A 17,165-nucleotide genomic window follows, 5' to 3' on the forward strand; every position below is an offset into this window, starting at 1 on the left:
AGTGGGTATCACTCTGCTCTGTGTGCTCTATCCTCAATGATCTCTTCCCACTGAAGCCTCTCACCTCACTGCTGTGTGACTTACTTGGTTCTGGACTATAGCGTTCTGAATGTGGTGACTGTTTGTAGTCACAGTTTTGGGCATTGTGTGACTGATGCTGCTGACACTACTGAGCTGATGGGGCAGGATTAGGTCATCAGGGGTAAGACCTCCTGCCAGGGAAGGGCAGTCGTCCTGCTTCCAGTCAATGAGCACTCCTTGGGGTACTGAACATCTGTGAGGCAGCCAGTTTAGGTGGGTAACAAATTCCCTGCTGAATTTTCTGATGACACAAGAGCCTGATACCAAAAAATACTACCCTAGGCCAAAAACCAAAGTTTATTTTGAAAAGGTGGGGAAAGGAAATGGAGAGAAAATGCATTCGAGGTCAAAACATTGTCTGGTTTCAGGAAGGATGTGGGGCAAAAGGCATCAAAGCATATGGGCAGAAAGCAGAGAAAGGATACAGAGTCAGATGATTAATTGTGATCTTAATGGATGCCAGAGCAGTCTCAAAGGGCCAAATGGTCTCCTCCTGCTTCTATTTTCTATGATTCTATGTTTCCATATTGAAATAGGCTGCAAAATACAATGTAGATGACTAACTTACAAGGAAGACAACCAGTAAAATGGACTGGTTGGGCTGAATGGCCTGTTGAACTACTGTCCAGAATTCTGCAAGTGTTGGAGAAACTGAACAGGTCTGGCGGTATCCATGGTGAGTTAATGTTTCAAGTCCAGTGACCCTTCTTCAGAAAGCAAAGACTTGCTGAGTGTGCCGAGCAATTTCTGTTTCGGTGCCTACTGGATAGCGGGCATGGGGACTGGTAACTGCTGCAGTAGGGGGTCCTGTTCCCAGCCTGAAAATGAATCATTGAGGTAGGCCAGACCGACACTGCTTTGCTCAGCGTCCAATCTGACTGATTAACTCACATTGACATAGCAAAGATAATGAAAATTTCTCCACTTTCCAACATTCAAACTACCTTCAGTGACATCATCATTTCCAAATAGCTGCTTATGCTGGACAGTTACCTTTGAATGCCCATCATGCAATTTTGTTGGCTCATCACAGAAACTTCAGGCCCAAATACAAAGGATATGCTGCATGATAAAAGATCATATCTACTTGGGATGTGCAATTGGTTCATGCTATTCGTGTGTAACACAAACACAGTGAAAGACAAGATGTCTCGGTTCCACTGTTTAACTAGACAAATGTAGCATGTATAGGTTTGCTCGCTGAGCTGGAAGGTTCAATAAGTTTTGTCACCTTATTAGGTGACATCATTAATGTCTCCGACTTCACAGGAATGCTCACTGATGATGTTAGGTGGAAGTGGGTACTGCAGATGCTGGAGATTAGAGTCAAGATTAGAGTGGTGCTGGAAAAGCACAGCAGATCAGGCAGCATCCAAGGCACAGGAAATGCTTTCTTACTCCTTGGGTGCTGCTTGACCTGCTGTGCTTTTCCAGCACCACTCTAATCTTGTCACTGATGATGTTTCCTAGTATGGTGACGAAACATCTGAAAACGAACTTTCCAGCTCAGTGAACAAACCTATATCCAGAACCTCAACATGAGCTACAAACCTTCTCCAAACCCGCAAACGCAGGTATAAATCTGACATGCCTGCGATCCTTCAAGAGCCAAACTGTTACACACTAATTGCACATGGAATCCCTACAGAGTGGAAAGAGACCCTTCAGCCCATAAAGTTTGCACCAAACTTCTAAAGAGCATCGCATCTAGTCTTTGCCCCCTGCACACTACAGAGCAATTTAGCATGGCCAATCCACCAAACCTCACATCTTTGCATTATGGGAAAAAAAAACAATGCATACACAGGGGAAACATGCAAACTCCCCACAGACAGTCATCTCACACTGGATTCAAACCCAGGTCCCTGGCCCTGTGAGGCAGCAGTGGTAACCACCGAGCCACTGTACCATCCTGTTAACATAAATTAATTCTGATCTTACACTCTCAACCTTAACTTTCACATCTGGAGAGTTGATCTTATTGCTGTTTTGCACACACTCTTCATGATGGGTCACTGAAACTGAACCTTATATTTGATACTCTGACACAACAATGTCAGCAATGAATCGGGGGCTGTGCTGTTTTGGTTGCACTTTCATTTCCAACCCAGAAGATCATGGATGCAAGACTACCCCATTTCCCGTCTGAGACGTAAACCCATAATCTCGACTAAAGCATGTTGGATCCTTTCAGCAGATGTGTCAAACTGAGGCTCGATCTGCTTCCTCAGGGCAACACGCGTGGCAATATTGCTGTTATTCTCAACAAGATAATCTCTCAAGTTCAAAGCAGAATACTTGGCCATTTAGTTCCATTATTGCCTTTGAATGCTTGATTTCATGAACATTGGTGCTTTACCTGAAATTTGATGCTGACGTGAAGGTTGTGAAAGGGTTTGGATATCTTGCGATAGTAAAAATATGTGACAGAAGTGTGACCTGTTTCTTTTATGTCTACAGCACAATCTCTGTGGAGGGCAATTGTCTCTGTTCCCCAGTATTCTGCTGGCCTTATTGTTCCTCTACATAGTTTTGGCGTTTGAAGTGCACGTTTCCCATCTTCCTCCACCTTTATCGAATCTCCTGAAGCTAACTTTTCTTTGTGAGTATAATCTGTTTGACCTACATGTAATACAGCATATTTACCAGAGAAAGGAGCACATAAACTGCCACGCAAATCTGCCAATGCCATTGTGAATAATCAAGAATAATTGTCATCATAGATTTTCTCGTTGTTGCAGTTTGAATGCTAGGAGAGCGAGCTATATAATTTAAGTGATAGCTTTCTGTGGTAGTTATTTGATTCAACTGCTTTAATGTTGGTTTTCTTTTCGAACTAAACTCTCATTGAGCGAAAACATCTCTATAGTTGCCAGGAAACACAACTTAGTTGCTGTAGTGGCAACAGAAAGGAAATGCTCATTCAGAATGGTAGAGATATGGTTATAGGACAGTGAGCTGGGATTAAATCACAATATAGTCTATCCCTAAAGTGCCTTACTGGCTTTAAGTATTAGATTGAACAGTGTCTCAGCCCTGATAAAAGAAAATAATGTTTAACATCAATTGCTCTTTTTAAGTAGATTTCAGAAAAGTGAGTCATTTGACTAAAATAATGATCTTCATTCCTAATGGGGAGCATTTTAATTGCGATACGTTTCTTGTGAAAAGATGCTATAGGTTGTGGAGTCTCAGACGCAGGATTTTCTTTTGCTAAAAGCCCTGATGACTCACCAAATCCTTGCCAAAGATTTCATGGGGCACAAGGTGAGATGAGTCCATTGTACAGGAATTTCTGGGTATACCTCGGAGGTTTTATGAGGCTTGTAAATGACATCCAGGCTCAATTTTCACAGAATCAAATCAGATTGTGATGCGTTGGGATTGGGACAGTTCAGTAAAAATCCACGTGAAAATTTGGGTCTCAATATCTAAATGGAAATCTTAACCTTCTGTACGTATTGGTGAGGTAGGATGAAACAATTTTTAAAGAAAACTTACACCCAAACTCAGCACACCTTGAAACTATTTACTTTAATAGAAGTGGTATAGGGCCCAGATAACCAGTCTACTCTGAGAAGGTTGGTTAATCATAGAGTCGTAGAGTCATAGAGATATACAGCATGGAAACAGACCCTTCGGTCCAACTCATCCATACCGACCAGGTATGCTGATTTAGATATTTTAATGAGGTTGTATATGCCTTATTTTACTTCTCCTCTAGTTTTATCCTGGATGACTGAAGTTCCCAGTTCTTGGAAAGCAGAACATATCAAGGGAGGCTGAGTTTTGGAGCCCAGCATTTTTCTTGGTGCAGGAGGAACAACAGTACGCCAACCTGTTTCTCTCTTTTGTTGATCCTGACATTCTCATAAAAACTCTGCTGGGACCCCATCAATGATATTACCCTTCACTGTGTGGTCTCGCCATCTTCAAACCCTCCTCATCAGCTATCACTGCCACAATCTCTCTGCGACCTCCCAATTTAACCCTCTGAATGTATAAGCCACACCCTTCCACAGCAGTACAAATGTAACTGGTATTGCTGTCAACTTTATTTGCTCCCCCTCACCTGTGGATTTCTGTAGCATTAGTATTATTTTCAATATGAGCAGTTATTCATTGATATTTGCAGTGGCTCAGTGGTTAGCGCTGCTACCTCACAGTGCTACAGGCCCAGGTTTGATTTCAGCTTCAGACGACTGTCTGTGGAAGGTTTGCACATCTTCCCTGTCTGCTTGGTTGTCCTTTAGGTGCTCAGGACTCCTCCCACAGTCCAAAGGTTAGAGGCATTAGCCATGTTAAATTACCCACAGTGTTCAGGGATGTGCCGGCTGGCTGGATTAGTCAAGGGATATAGAGGGGTGGGGTGGGTCGGGGTGGGATGCTCTTCAGAGTGGATTCAATGGGTCAAATGGCCTGCCTCCACACTATAGGGATTCTGTTTCAACACATGTGTTGATTGATATTTTTGTTTTGCTGCATGGTTAACAGGCTAAACAATGATTCTGACTCTGCTGAGCACAGGCACATGTTATGATCAATGTTCCCCACTACCTCTGTTGTCTCTACAGAAACTTTAGTTTGATATAAGGAAGCTTTGTTAAATGGGATCAATGCTCTCAGTGTTATGGGAGATGCTGTGCAAAGTTTATTGGAATGGGAACAGCAAAATATCTCCAGCAGCGTTCAGCTGAGCATCATCAGAGGGAGTTGGCCAATATAACACCAATGAGTTCTTCTGATGGCTTTGCTGAGGTGAAGGTTGAGGAGGAGAGAGTGGCATTGTAGCTGCATAATACATTGTTGAGATTCCTTTTGGAATGCCATGTTCCATTCCCGTCTCCCTGCTATAGGAAAGACATGGAAATTCAAAGGGTTTAGAAAAGATTTACAAGGATACTCCACAACCACCCGATGAAGGAGCGTCGCTCCGAAAGCTAGTGCTTCCCAAATAAACCTGCTGGACTATAACCTGGTGTTGTGTGAGTTTTAACTTTGTACAAGGTTGTTGCTGAGACTGAGCAAGAGGGCAAGGCTGAACAGGCTGGGGCTGTTTTCCCTGGAGCATTGGAGGCTGAGGGGTGACCTTATAGAGGTTTAGAAAATCATGAGGGGCATGGATAGGAGAAATACACAAGGGCTTTTCTCTAGGGTGGGGGTGGCCAGAACTAGAGGGCATAGGTTTAGGGTAAGAGGGGAAAGATTTAAAAGGGACCTAAGGGGCAACTTTTTCATACTGAGGGTGGTGCGTGTGTGGAATAAGCTGCCAGAGGAAGTGGTGGAGACTGGTATAATTACAACATTTAAAAGGCATAGATGGGGGTATGAATAGGAAGGGTTTAGAGGGATATGGGCCAAGTGCTGGCAAATGGGACTAGATTACAATATTACACCTCTTCCCACCCTACCTCTTGCAAAAATGCCATCCCGTATTCCCAATTCCTCCGCCTCCGCCGTATCTGCTCCCAGGAGGAGCAGTTCCACCATAGAACACACCAGATGGCCTCCTTCTTTAGAGACCGCAATTTCCCTTCCCACGTGGTTAAAGATGCCCTCCAACGCATCTCATCCACATCCCGCACCTCCGCCCTCAGACCCCACCCCTCCAACTGCAACAAGGACAGAACGCCCCTGGTGCTCACCTTCCACCCTACCAACCTTCGCATAAACCAAATCATCCGCCGACATTTCCGCCACCTCCAAACAGACCCCACCACCAGGGATATATTTCCCTCCCCACCCCTCTCCGCCTTCCGCAAAGACCGTTCCCTCCATGACTACCTGGTCAGGTCCATGCCCCCCTACGACCCACCCTCCCATCCTGGCACTTTCCCCTGCCACCGCAGGAACTGTAATACCTGTGCCCACACCTCCTCCCTCACCTCCATCCAAGGCCCTAAAGGAGCCTTCCACATCCATCAAAGTTTTACCTGCACATCCACTAATATCATCTATTGTATCCGTTGCTCCCGATGCGGTCTCCTCTACATTGGGGAGACTGGGCGCTTCCTAGCAGAGCGCTTTAGGGAACATCTCCGAGACACCCGCACCAATCAACCAAATCGCCCCGTGGCTCAACATTTCAACTCCCCCTCCCACTCTGCCAAGGATATGGAGGTGCTGGGCCTCCTCCACCGCCGCTCCCTCACCACCAGACGCCTGGAGGAAGAACGCCTCATCTTCCGCCTCGGAACACTTCAACCCCAGGGCATCAATGTGGACTTCAACAGCTTCCTCATTTCCCCTTCCCCCACCTCATCCTAGTTTCTAACCTCCAGCAACTCGATCCCCTGACTTGTCCGGACTTGTCCGACCTGCCCAGCTCCTTTTCCACCTATCCACTCCACCCTCTCCTCCCTGACCTATCACCTTCATCTCCTTCCCCACTGACCCATTGTACTCTATGCTACTCTATCCCCACCCCCACCCTCCTCTAGCTTATCTCTCCACGCTTCAGGCTCTCTCCCTTTATTCCTGATGAAGGGCTTTTGCCCGAAACGTCGATTTTGCCTGTCCTCGGATGCTGCCTGAATTGCTGTGCTCTTCCAGCACCACTGATCCAGAATCTGGTTTCCAGCGTCTGCAGTCATTGTTTTTACCACTAGGTTACAATAGCTGGTTGTCATGGATGAGTTGGGCCAAAGGGTCTTTTTCTGTGCTGTATGACCATATGACACTGTGCTAGTATTCCAGAATCGTTTGGGGACTTAGATGGCAAATTCCAGAATTAAAATCTGGAAATCAAAGTTAACCGAATGGTTGATTGTTGTAAAAACAAAACCAGCTGGTTCACAAATGTCTTTTCGGGAAGGAAATCTGCTATGCTGACTTATATGTGATTGAGATCCACTGCAATGTTGATGCCTCTTAACTGCCCACGCAGTTTAAGGGTCAGTTCAGGATGAGTAATAAATGCTGACCCAGCTAGTGACACCTAAATCCCTTGAATGAATGTTTAAAAAGAAAACATAAAGGTAGTTGTAGCCCATTGAGCTACAGCAGGTAGGTGTTGGCTCTGCAGGCAAGGAGGGAAAACAGTGCTATCAGCAATGGTTTAATTACGTTAAAAATGACTTTTCTGCACTGAAAGAAAGTAATAGTCCAAAGACCTCTATCATTACCTTCACCGTACTGTTTGTGTCACTGACAAGTAAGGAAGCCTTCCCCAAGATTGGCAGGATATCTGCTATTTCTTCAGAAATTTAAAATAATCAAAGTGAAAGAAGAACAGTGAGCAATACAGAGAGTCCACGCTGAGATTGTTGGAGCCAATGTTTTATTACGATTGGGAACAAAAGTCCCATGTGATCTTATCTGACTTTAGTCATGATTTGGAGATGCCGGTGTTGGACTGGGGTGTACAAAGTTAAAAATCACACAACACCAGGTTATATTCCAACAGGTTTAATTGGAAGCACACTAGCTTTCGGAGTGACGCTCCTTCATCAGGTGATTGTGGAGGGCTCGATTGTAACACAGAATTTATAGCAAAAATTTGCAGTGTGATGTAACTGAAATTATACATTGAAAAGTTGATTGTCTGTTAAGCCTTTCATCTGTTAGAGTACAGTGATAGTTTCACTTCATTTGTGTGTAAATCACAAAACCTTTTTTTTAAAGTTGCATTCTCGGGTTAGCTGTTAACAATGGTGATAGCTAGACAATATGTTGAAGGTGTTAGCCCCCTGTGTTCTCTGTCGATGCCATGATGTTTAGATTGATTCTAATCTAAAAAGTGAGATAACAGAGTTTTACATAAATTCATGCATGCATTCATGTAGAACTCTGAGCTCAAAAACTGCATGAATTACCTGCACATCCACTAATATCATTTATTGTATCCGTTGCTCCCGATGCGGTCTCCTCTACATTGGGGAGACTGGGCGCCTCCTAGCAGAACACTTTAGGGAACATCTCCGGGACACCCGCACCAATCAACCACACCGCCCCGTGGCTCAACATTTCAACTCCCCCTCCCACTCTGCCGAGGACATGGAGGGGCTGGGCCTCCTCCACCGCCGCTCCCTCACCACCAGACGCCTGGAGGAAGAACGCCTCATCTTCCGCCTCGGAACACTTCAACCCCAGGGCATCAATGTGGATTTCAACAGCTTCCTCATTTCCCCTTCCCCCACCTCATCCTAGTTTCTAACCTCCAGAAACTCGATCCCCTGACCTGTCCGGACTTGTCCGACCTGCCCAGCTCCTTTTCCACCTATCCACTCCACCCTCTCCTCCCTGACCTATCACCTTCATCTCCTCCCCCACTGTCCTATTGTACTCTATGCTACTCTATCCCCACCCCCACCCTCCTCTAGCTTATCTCTCCACGCTTCAGGCTCTCTGCCTTTATTCCTGATGAAGGGCTTTTGCCCGAAACGTCGATTTTGCCTGTCCTCGGATGCTGCCTGAATTGCTGTGCTCTTCCAGCACCACTGATCCAGAGGATGGTGAAGAAGGCCATGTGGCAAGCTCGCCTTTGTCAGTAAGAGCGTTGAGCGTAGGAGTTGGAACATCATGCTGCGTCATGTGGAAGACCACATTTGGAGTACTGCGTACAATTCGGGTCACTCTGCTACAGGACTGGAAAGGGGTGCAAAAAGGATTACAAGGGTGTTACTGAGATTGGATGGTTTGAGTTATAAGGAGAGGCTGGATAGGCTGGGACCTCTTGCCCTGGAGCACAGGAAGCTGAGAGGTGACCTTGTAGAAGTTTATAAAATCATGAGGAGTGTCATAAGATGAATAGACAAAGTCTTTTCCCTAGAGCAGGGGAGTCCAAAACTCGACAGCATAGGCTTAAGGTGGGAGAGAAAAGATTTAAAAGGGATCAGAGGGGCAGCTTATTCACAAAGAGGGTGGTGTGTGTATATGAACAAGGAAGTGGTAGAAGTGAGCACAATTACAATATTTAAAAGACATTTGGAGAAGTACATGGACAGGTAGGGTTTAGAGGGATAAGGCTCAAATGCAGGCAAATAGGAAGGTTGGTCAACATGAACAAGTTGGGCCGAAAGGCCTGTTTGACTTTAGGGCTCCATAAAGGAATCTGTGGTGAGGCCAGCATTTGGACGTTACCCCGAATTGCCCTTGAGTAAGTGTTTTTTGCCTCCCTTTGGATATCCTCCCCTGATCTTTCACTGCTTATGTTAACCCTCATAATCCTCCTAAGAACTAAGACATGGGTAATATCATATGGTCCAATAGCCATTCATTACAGCACACTGACATGTACAAATGTTACATTGACAGGCACATCCATGACAGGGCCAATATAAATTACAGAGAGTCGCAAACTTCCTTTAGCATGTCATGCTTCAAGTAACTTGAGTTAAGGTGGAGTCTGGGACCTTATGGCATCAGGTCACATGGTATTACACAGTATTTACATTATGAGCATGTCTGCTAAAGGTATATTGACATACTGAATGTGCTAAAGGGGTACTGACCATGAGACAGCACGCAACAGTGAAGATCCTCTTGAACCACTCCTGTCCATGTGGTGTATATACAGCCACAGTGTTCTCAGGCAATATTGTGATTCAGCTACAGTAAAGGACCAGCAGTGCAGTTTCAAATCAGAATGGTGTGCTGGCGTGGATGGACCATGCCACTAAAGTCACCCTAAGGTAAACCAGGAAAAGAAATTAATGGGAAACACTGACCTTGTGATACTATTACAATATTATTTATCCAAAGACTGGGTAATGTTCGGGGACTTGGGCATGAATCCAGCCATACCAGATGATGGAATATGAATTCAATAACAATCTGGATATAATGTGCAGCAAGGTGGCTCAGTGATTAGCACTGCTGCCTCACAGCACCAGGGTCCTGGGTTCAATTCCAGCCTCGGGCAGCTGCCTGTGTGGAGTTTGCGCATTCTCCCCGTGTCTGCGTGGGTTTCTTCCGGGTGCTCTGGTTTCCTCCCACAATCCAAAGATGTGCAGGTCAGGTGAATTGGTCATCCTAAGTTGTCCATAGTGTTAGGTGCATTAGTCAAAGGGAAACGGGTCCGGGTGGGTTACTCTTCGGAGGGTCGGCGTGGACTGGTTGGGCCGAAGGGCCTGTTTCCACACTGTAGGGAATCTAAACATGACCATAAATTCATTTTCAAATGTTGGGAAAGCCCATCCGGTTCACTAATGCCCTTAAGGGAAGGAAATCCTGACCCAGTTTGGCCTATACATGACTCCAAGCTCTCCATCCTGGAGTTGACTCTTAACTGCCGTCTGGGCATTAAACACTGCCTGCAGTATGCACATTCTGTGAATGTATTTTAAAAAAAACTAGATATCCTTTTGCAGTCTTGTGGTATCGCCTACCTTGGTTTACCATATCATTGCCGATTCTCCGGAGTGTTCTACAAACACTCTAATTATAGGATTTTCTGATGTCAGTTCCCATTGAATCACCTGATGAAGGAGCGTCGCTCCGAAAGCTAGTGTGCTTCCAATTATACCTGTTGGACTATAACCTGGTGTTGTGTGATTTTTAACTTTGTACACCCCAGTCCAACACCGGCATCTCCAAATCATGCCCATTGAACCAGATTGAGAATAGCTGAGCTGATTTGGCACAAGGTACTACACTGCAGCCTGCTGGTGAAGAATCAGTACTGCAGGAAGAAGATTACACAAACCTGGAAATAGTATGGACCGATGAGGTGAAATGTCGAGACTGGAGATTACTGCCTCAGAAATAGTTGGGCAATTCTCCCTACTATTTAAATTAAAATGAAGTAGTTTATTTTACTCGGCATTTTGAAACAGCAGGAATTCTCTGTCTTGGTGGTAAAGGTGAAATGTGGGACAAAAGGCCCAAAATTAACTGACAGAAGGTTCACCAGCAGTCAGGAGAGGATTACCTGCATTTATATCAAACCGTTTTATGGGTGACCAAAGTGCTTTACGGATGATGAAATACTTTTGAAGTATGGCTTTTGTCATAATTTCAGGTACACTGCAGCCAATGTACACACGGCAAACCACGTCCCACATTGTAATCTGTTTTCGCAAAGGTTGGCATTCCTGATGAAGGACTTAAGCCCGAAACGTCAACTCTCCTGCTCCTCGGATGCTGCCCAACCTGCTGTGCTTTTCCAGCATGACCCTTTTCAACGCTGATTATCCAGCATCTGCAGTCCTCACTTTCCTCTGCAGGATAAATCCACTGGCCATATTCTCCCACATTGAATGAGACCACGACAGAGAAGGGCAGGAAATTGAAAATGGCTGCAATGGAATGTCGCCAGAGACCTGACCCTCACATATCCTCCCCAGGTCAGAGGGCAATGTCGACCAAAGAACTCACCCTGGGGCAAGTAGAGGCCAATTGAACTACTTGTCAGGCCTTATTTAAAACCTTGGAGAAGGCCCATTGGCCGTATTGGACCAGTTGTCCAGATGTGAAGACCAAGGGAAAGCTGGTCATCACAAGACAAGGAAGGAGTGGGATTTAATAAACCCCCTCCCCCCCACCCCACCAAGTTCGAGGGGTCGTCACCCTCCTGGCATTGGATGGGCATCATGACAGCAGCAAGAGCATTAGGAAAGATACCAATAGAAACAGGGCAGTGTGGTGGTATAGTGGTTAGCACTGCTGCCTCACAGCGCCAGGGACCCAGGTTTGATTCCAGCCTCTGTGTGGAGTTTGCTCATTCTCCCCGTGTCTGTGTGGGTTCCCTCCGGGTGCTCCGGTTTCCTCCCACAATCCAACGATGTTCAGGCTATTTGGGTTGGCCGTGATAAGTTGCCCCGTGTTGTCAAGCGATGTTCAGGTTAGGTGGGATAGCCATGCTTAGAAATCCCTTGTGGCATTATAGGATAGAGGTCTGGATGGGATGTCTTCAGAGGGTTGGTGCTGACTCAATGGGCTGAATGGCTTCTTTCTACACTGTAGGGATGTTATGATAAAACAGCAGTGCTTCCTCATTAATCCAAACACTTTGGAGAAAAGGAGTAGCAGCTTGCACAGGTTACAATGCATTGGGAAGCCAGAGGTGAGGGCCAAGACTCTAGTCTGACCATGGGGTCTGAAGGCAGGGACCCACTGGTGAAAGAACATGCAAATCTTCTCTGGGAAGATGATTATAGCCATCACTGTGATGGCGGCTCTGATTTTTGTGATGAATTCCTGGTGTGGAGTTTGAACTCATCTGAATCAGAAGAAAGGTAGTGAGGAGCAGAGATCATCAGTGGCCCTGGAGCAGAGACCAGGTTTGCCTAGTGCCACGACTGAACGTTGGTGAGCGTATGTTTGAGTGGTTATAACTTGCTTGATGATCACACAGTCACATGAAAAGACTAAAAGCCAGCTCAGGTATCCCAGAGTCACCGACCAGACATTTAACCGCAGCTCGGTAAAAGATTCATAGCTCATTGTAATTTTAAATTGAAGGTAAACAAATTCCCAGATAAGCAAGCACAGTCACACATGGTCACACAATGTCAGAACAACTTTATTTCAGCATTGTCCCATTACACATTGCAATTTGATTCAGTCCTTTAAATATATCCACCATAAATACAGAAAAGTCCCAACTCCCCCCAGCTCATCCTTCTCCTCAACTGCTTCCATTGGCTTTTGCAGCACCATGTGGAATGTTAGCACCTTTCATACCTTTCAAAGCATTGTACAGAAGTTTTCAATTATTATGCAAGGAATGGAGGGATATGGACTGTGGGCAGGCAGAAGGGAATAGTTTAATTTGGCATCATGTTCGACACAACATCGTGGGCCAGAGGACCTGTTTCCATGCTGTAGGGTTCAATGCTCTTTGCTCTCTGATGACTCCTATTATTACCAGTGAGGTTCTGCTAGCAAATGCCACAGATTAGGTCACATCTGTTCAATCCTCTCTGACAAAGTGAAGGGAATCTTTCATTTTTATTAGCAATTTATATCCCAAAAATATACGGTCAACAGTGGAGCATAGGGAAACAATGTTCCAATGATTTTCCGAAGCAGTGTTGAACTTGTGAAGTTCATTCACTGCTCTAATGAAGAAAGTGAGATGGGCTCTTTTTTTGTTGCGTGCTGTAAGCAATGGGATAGTGGCCTCATGATTTGTATTAGTTAGTAATGCTGAGGCTAGGACACTGGAGAGAGCGACCACATTCACTTTCAAAATGCATCACAAGTTCCTATCTGACCATCCTGGAGGGCAGGCTGTTTGTGTCGTGAGTTAAAATATAACACTGCCAACAGTATCACACCCCTTCAGATTGCCAGTGTGGTATCGTTCTGGATTAGGAGTTCAAGACTCCGAAGTGGTCCTTGAACTAACAACCACACAGCTGAGAGCTGAGACGGTGAACACCCAGTGCCTGGTTTAATAAATGAGCTCTGGTGCTACACAAAATTACATTCTCGGGTCAAGAAAATGCCTATTGTTGAGGTTGTATGAATTTCAAAGTTGGACTCCAAAAGTTGGACTTCAGAGTAAATGTGTTTAGGTGGCACAGTGGTTAGCACTGCTGCCTTACAGCGCCAGGGACCCAGGTTCGATTCCACCCTCAGGTGCAGAGATTGCACATTCTCCCTGTGTTTGTTCAGGTTAGATCAATTGGCCATGCTAAACTACCCAAGGTGTGCAGGCTAGTTGGGTTAACCAGGGGTAATGCAGGGTTATAGTGTAGGATGGTAGGTCTGGGTAGGATGCTCTTCAGAGGGTTGGTGTGGACTCAATAAGTCAAATGGTCTACTTGCACACTGTTGGGTTTCTATAGCTCCTAAACTCCAATATATTGCTAACCAGCACAGCGTACACTTAGAGTTTTACAAGGGCCATTGGACTAGATGCCTAGTGCCATTTCCAAACCAGAACCCCATTAAGGAGTTTTGGAATATCAGAGAGAAATGGTAATAGTATTATTTGATTTATAAAATGTTCAATGAATATGATTTTATATTGATGTTCAAAGACTTGGAATGGTGTTTTCCTTGTCACCCTATAACTGCCAGAGTTCAGACCATTAAAATATTTTCTTGTTCTTTTTCATTTGTATTGTTTTAAAGTAGCACACAGTTGCAACAATATTTTGGATTTAATATTTTCTCTACGATAGTAAAACATTGCAAGGCATTTAACAGGAATGCAGTCAGACCAAAGTTAATGCAAAGACAAAGATGGTTATATTAGGGGATAGAAAACCAGCAGGCTTTAAAGCTCATCTGAAAGTACAGGAACAAGGAGTTGAACTTTAGGAAAGAATTGTAGAACTTTGAGTATAAGGTACAGCCCTTAACTTTGTGTCAAGTCAGTGCCAGATATGCAAGAATTGGAGGAGCATTGAAGTCTTGGATTGTGATGGGTCTAAAGAAGTTCACCGAGATGGTGAAGGTTGGGACCTGGAAAGACATTTAATCCAAAAAAGAAAATTTTAAATTGGTGAACTGCGAACGAATGTTTCAGCAAGCACTGAGGCAGTGGATAAACAGACCGTGGTGTGGGCTAGGATATGGCCAGCTGAGGTTGGAAGCAGGCAGGTCAGATGCACACTCGAAGAGTTGAGTTTGGAGATAACGGCATTTTTAAGATTGAGAATCATTTTTACTGTGGTTTTCTTCCCAGAAGGTGCTGCATCAACTTAGGATGACAAAAAAAAAACACATCTGACTTCAACTGAATTGGATATGGCGGGGGGGTTAAGTTTTCTAAGCCCAGAGAGCTATTGGCACATGGTCATAATGTCTGCAATTTTCTGACTGTTGGTATGAGGAGGTTAAAATTGTGTTGTTATTATCAAGAAAGGGGAGAGATGGCATCAATATCCAAACAAAGCCCTGAAGAAGGAGCTCAACTTAATGATTTAAGGAAAACAAAGATATAGACGAGGACTCAGAACTGAACATGATGGTAGTGTTGCTAACACAAGTCTTAATGTTGTTTAGAGCCGGTAACAGCAGGCGAAAACATAACCGAATGTTCTTTCAAGTGCAGACTTTAGGGAATTTGCTAATTGATGCCAGAGCATTGGAGAGTCATAATTGTTTTGTTCACGTATGATTAACTGTGCCTTCTGAATGGCATATCCAATAACATTTTTTAACATGTAACATGTTGCTTGTATTGTAGCATATTAATATTGGCAGGAGCCCTGACGCTGAGCATTTAGGAGAATCCTATCATGAGTTGGAAAGTGAGCCAGTAGGTACTTGTTAAAATATGAAAGAGAGTGAGAGGGCTACAGTCTATGTTCAGTTGTTGACTGCTGTGGTCCTGGCGACACGGATGGTGCCAGAGGGGTGAAGCACTGCAGGTAATGGCTATAGGTCACTCACTGTCCGAAAAGGAGAGAGAGAGATATGCTCTTGATGGGAAGTCTCTTGGTGGCTTTGATTGCAATTCCTCTCCCCTTCTCTCTGTCCCTCAAGATGTCTTTTCTCCCCCTAATGTATGTATTATATGCAAAATGACCCCCTTTGCAATCTGGTTGGACTAGTTCAGTTTGGGAACATGGCTGGTATGGACAAGTTGGGTCTGTTTCCCTACTGTATGACTCTACATTGGGTATATATGGAGCTGAGATTGACATCAAGAAATAAGCGCACCTAGTTTAACATTCTAGTGCAACGCTGAGAGGGAAGTAGGATCAAACCATTGCCGTATTTCACTGGATCTGGTAAAGCTTCCCTTAGCACAAAAGGTTAGACAGTTCTGCTCAAGTCCAAGCCAACATTCAACCCTCAAACAATAGCTCTAAGTGTAGCTTTGCTGCATATTCTACTTAAGACTAATTTACCAGATCAAAATAGTTCCCCATTGATAATGTGACAGCAAATATGCAGTATATTGAATATTCAACGCATGGTGCCATATAAATGGAAACATTATAAATATTTGCATGGCATTAATTCAAAGATCAGATAGTGTGTGGTGTCAGATGTTCTTACACATTAATGAACTTTAGCGGAAGGCTTGTGTTCAAGCACATACCCAAACACATGCTGGAAAACTGCAAGGGGCTGAGTTATGAAACCGGATGTTTTTCTTCATGGTACTTAAAGACAACTTCAGAAATTATGTTACTTACAGAGAGGTTAATTCCCCAGGTGGACCTTGTAACACAGAGGGTAATGTTTACCTTTACTGGTTAGATGGTAAAGTATTAGAGAAGAGAAGCCCATTTTTATAACCTATCATTTCCTCAACGAGTGAACTCTGCTCTGACAGATTATAAACTGTTTATTCTTCTGTTCTCATTCATTTATGGGAAAAGGGCATCGTTGGCAGTTATTATCCAAAAGGCACTGTGGGATGTTTGCGTAAATGTCATCCATTTTGGCTGGAAAATGGACTATTGTTTAAATTGTTAAAAAATGCAGCATGCTGCTATGCAGAGAGACTGAGGTGTCTTGGTGCATGAGTCATAAATGTTTGTTTGCAGGTGCAGCAGGTAATTAAGAAGGCAAATTGAATACTGTCATTTATTTTTGAAGGATAGAGTTTAAAAATAGGGAGGTTATGTAGCAGCTGTACAGGGTGCTGATGAGGCCACACCTGGAGTACTGCGTGCAGTTTTGTCCTCCTTACTTGAGAAAGGATGTACTGGCACTAGAGGGGGTGCAGAGGAGGTTCACTAGGTTGATCCTGGAGTTGAGAGGGTTGGCTTATGAAAAGAGACTGAGTAGACGGAGACTATGCTCAGGCAGGCATAAGTGAGGACTGCAGATGTTGGAGATCAGCATCTAGATCAGAGTGGTGCTGGGAAAGCACAGCAGGTCAGGCAGCATCCAAGGAACAGGAAAATCGACGTTTCGGGCAAAAGCCCTTAATCAGGAATGACTGTTGCCCGACACATTGATTTTCCTGCTCCTCGGATATTGCCTGACCTGCTGTGCTGTTCCAGCACCACTCTAATCTAGACCCTGGGACTATACTCATTGGAATTCAGAAGAATGAGGGGGGATCTTATAGAAATGTATAAAATTATGATGAGAATAGGTAAAATAAAAGCAGGGAGGTTGTTTCTACTAGAACTAAGGGGCATAGCCTCAAAATAAGGGGGAACAGTTTAAGGATTCAGTTGAAGAGGAACATCTTCACCCTGAGGGTTGTGAAGCTGTGGGATTCCCTG

Source organism: Chiloscyllium plagiosum, unplaced genomic scaffold (assembly GCF_037043375.1).
Source record: "Chiloscyllium plagiosum isolate Xiang-an unplaced genomic scaffold, Cpla_swu_hap1 HiC_scaffold_16, whole genome shotgun sequence".
NCBI lineage: Eukaryota > Metazoa > Chordata > Chondrichthyes > Orectolobiformes > Hemiscylliidae > Chiloscyllium > Chiloscyllium plagiosum.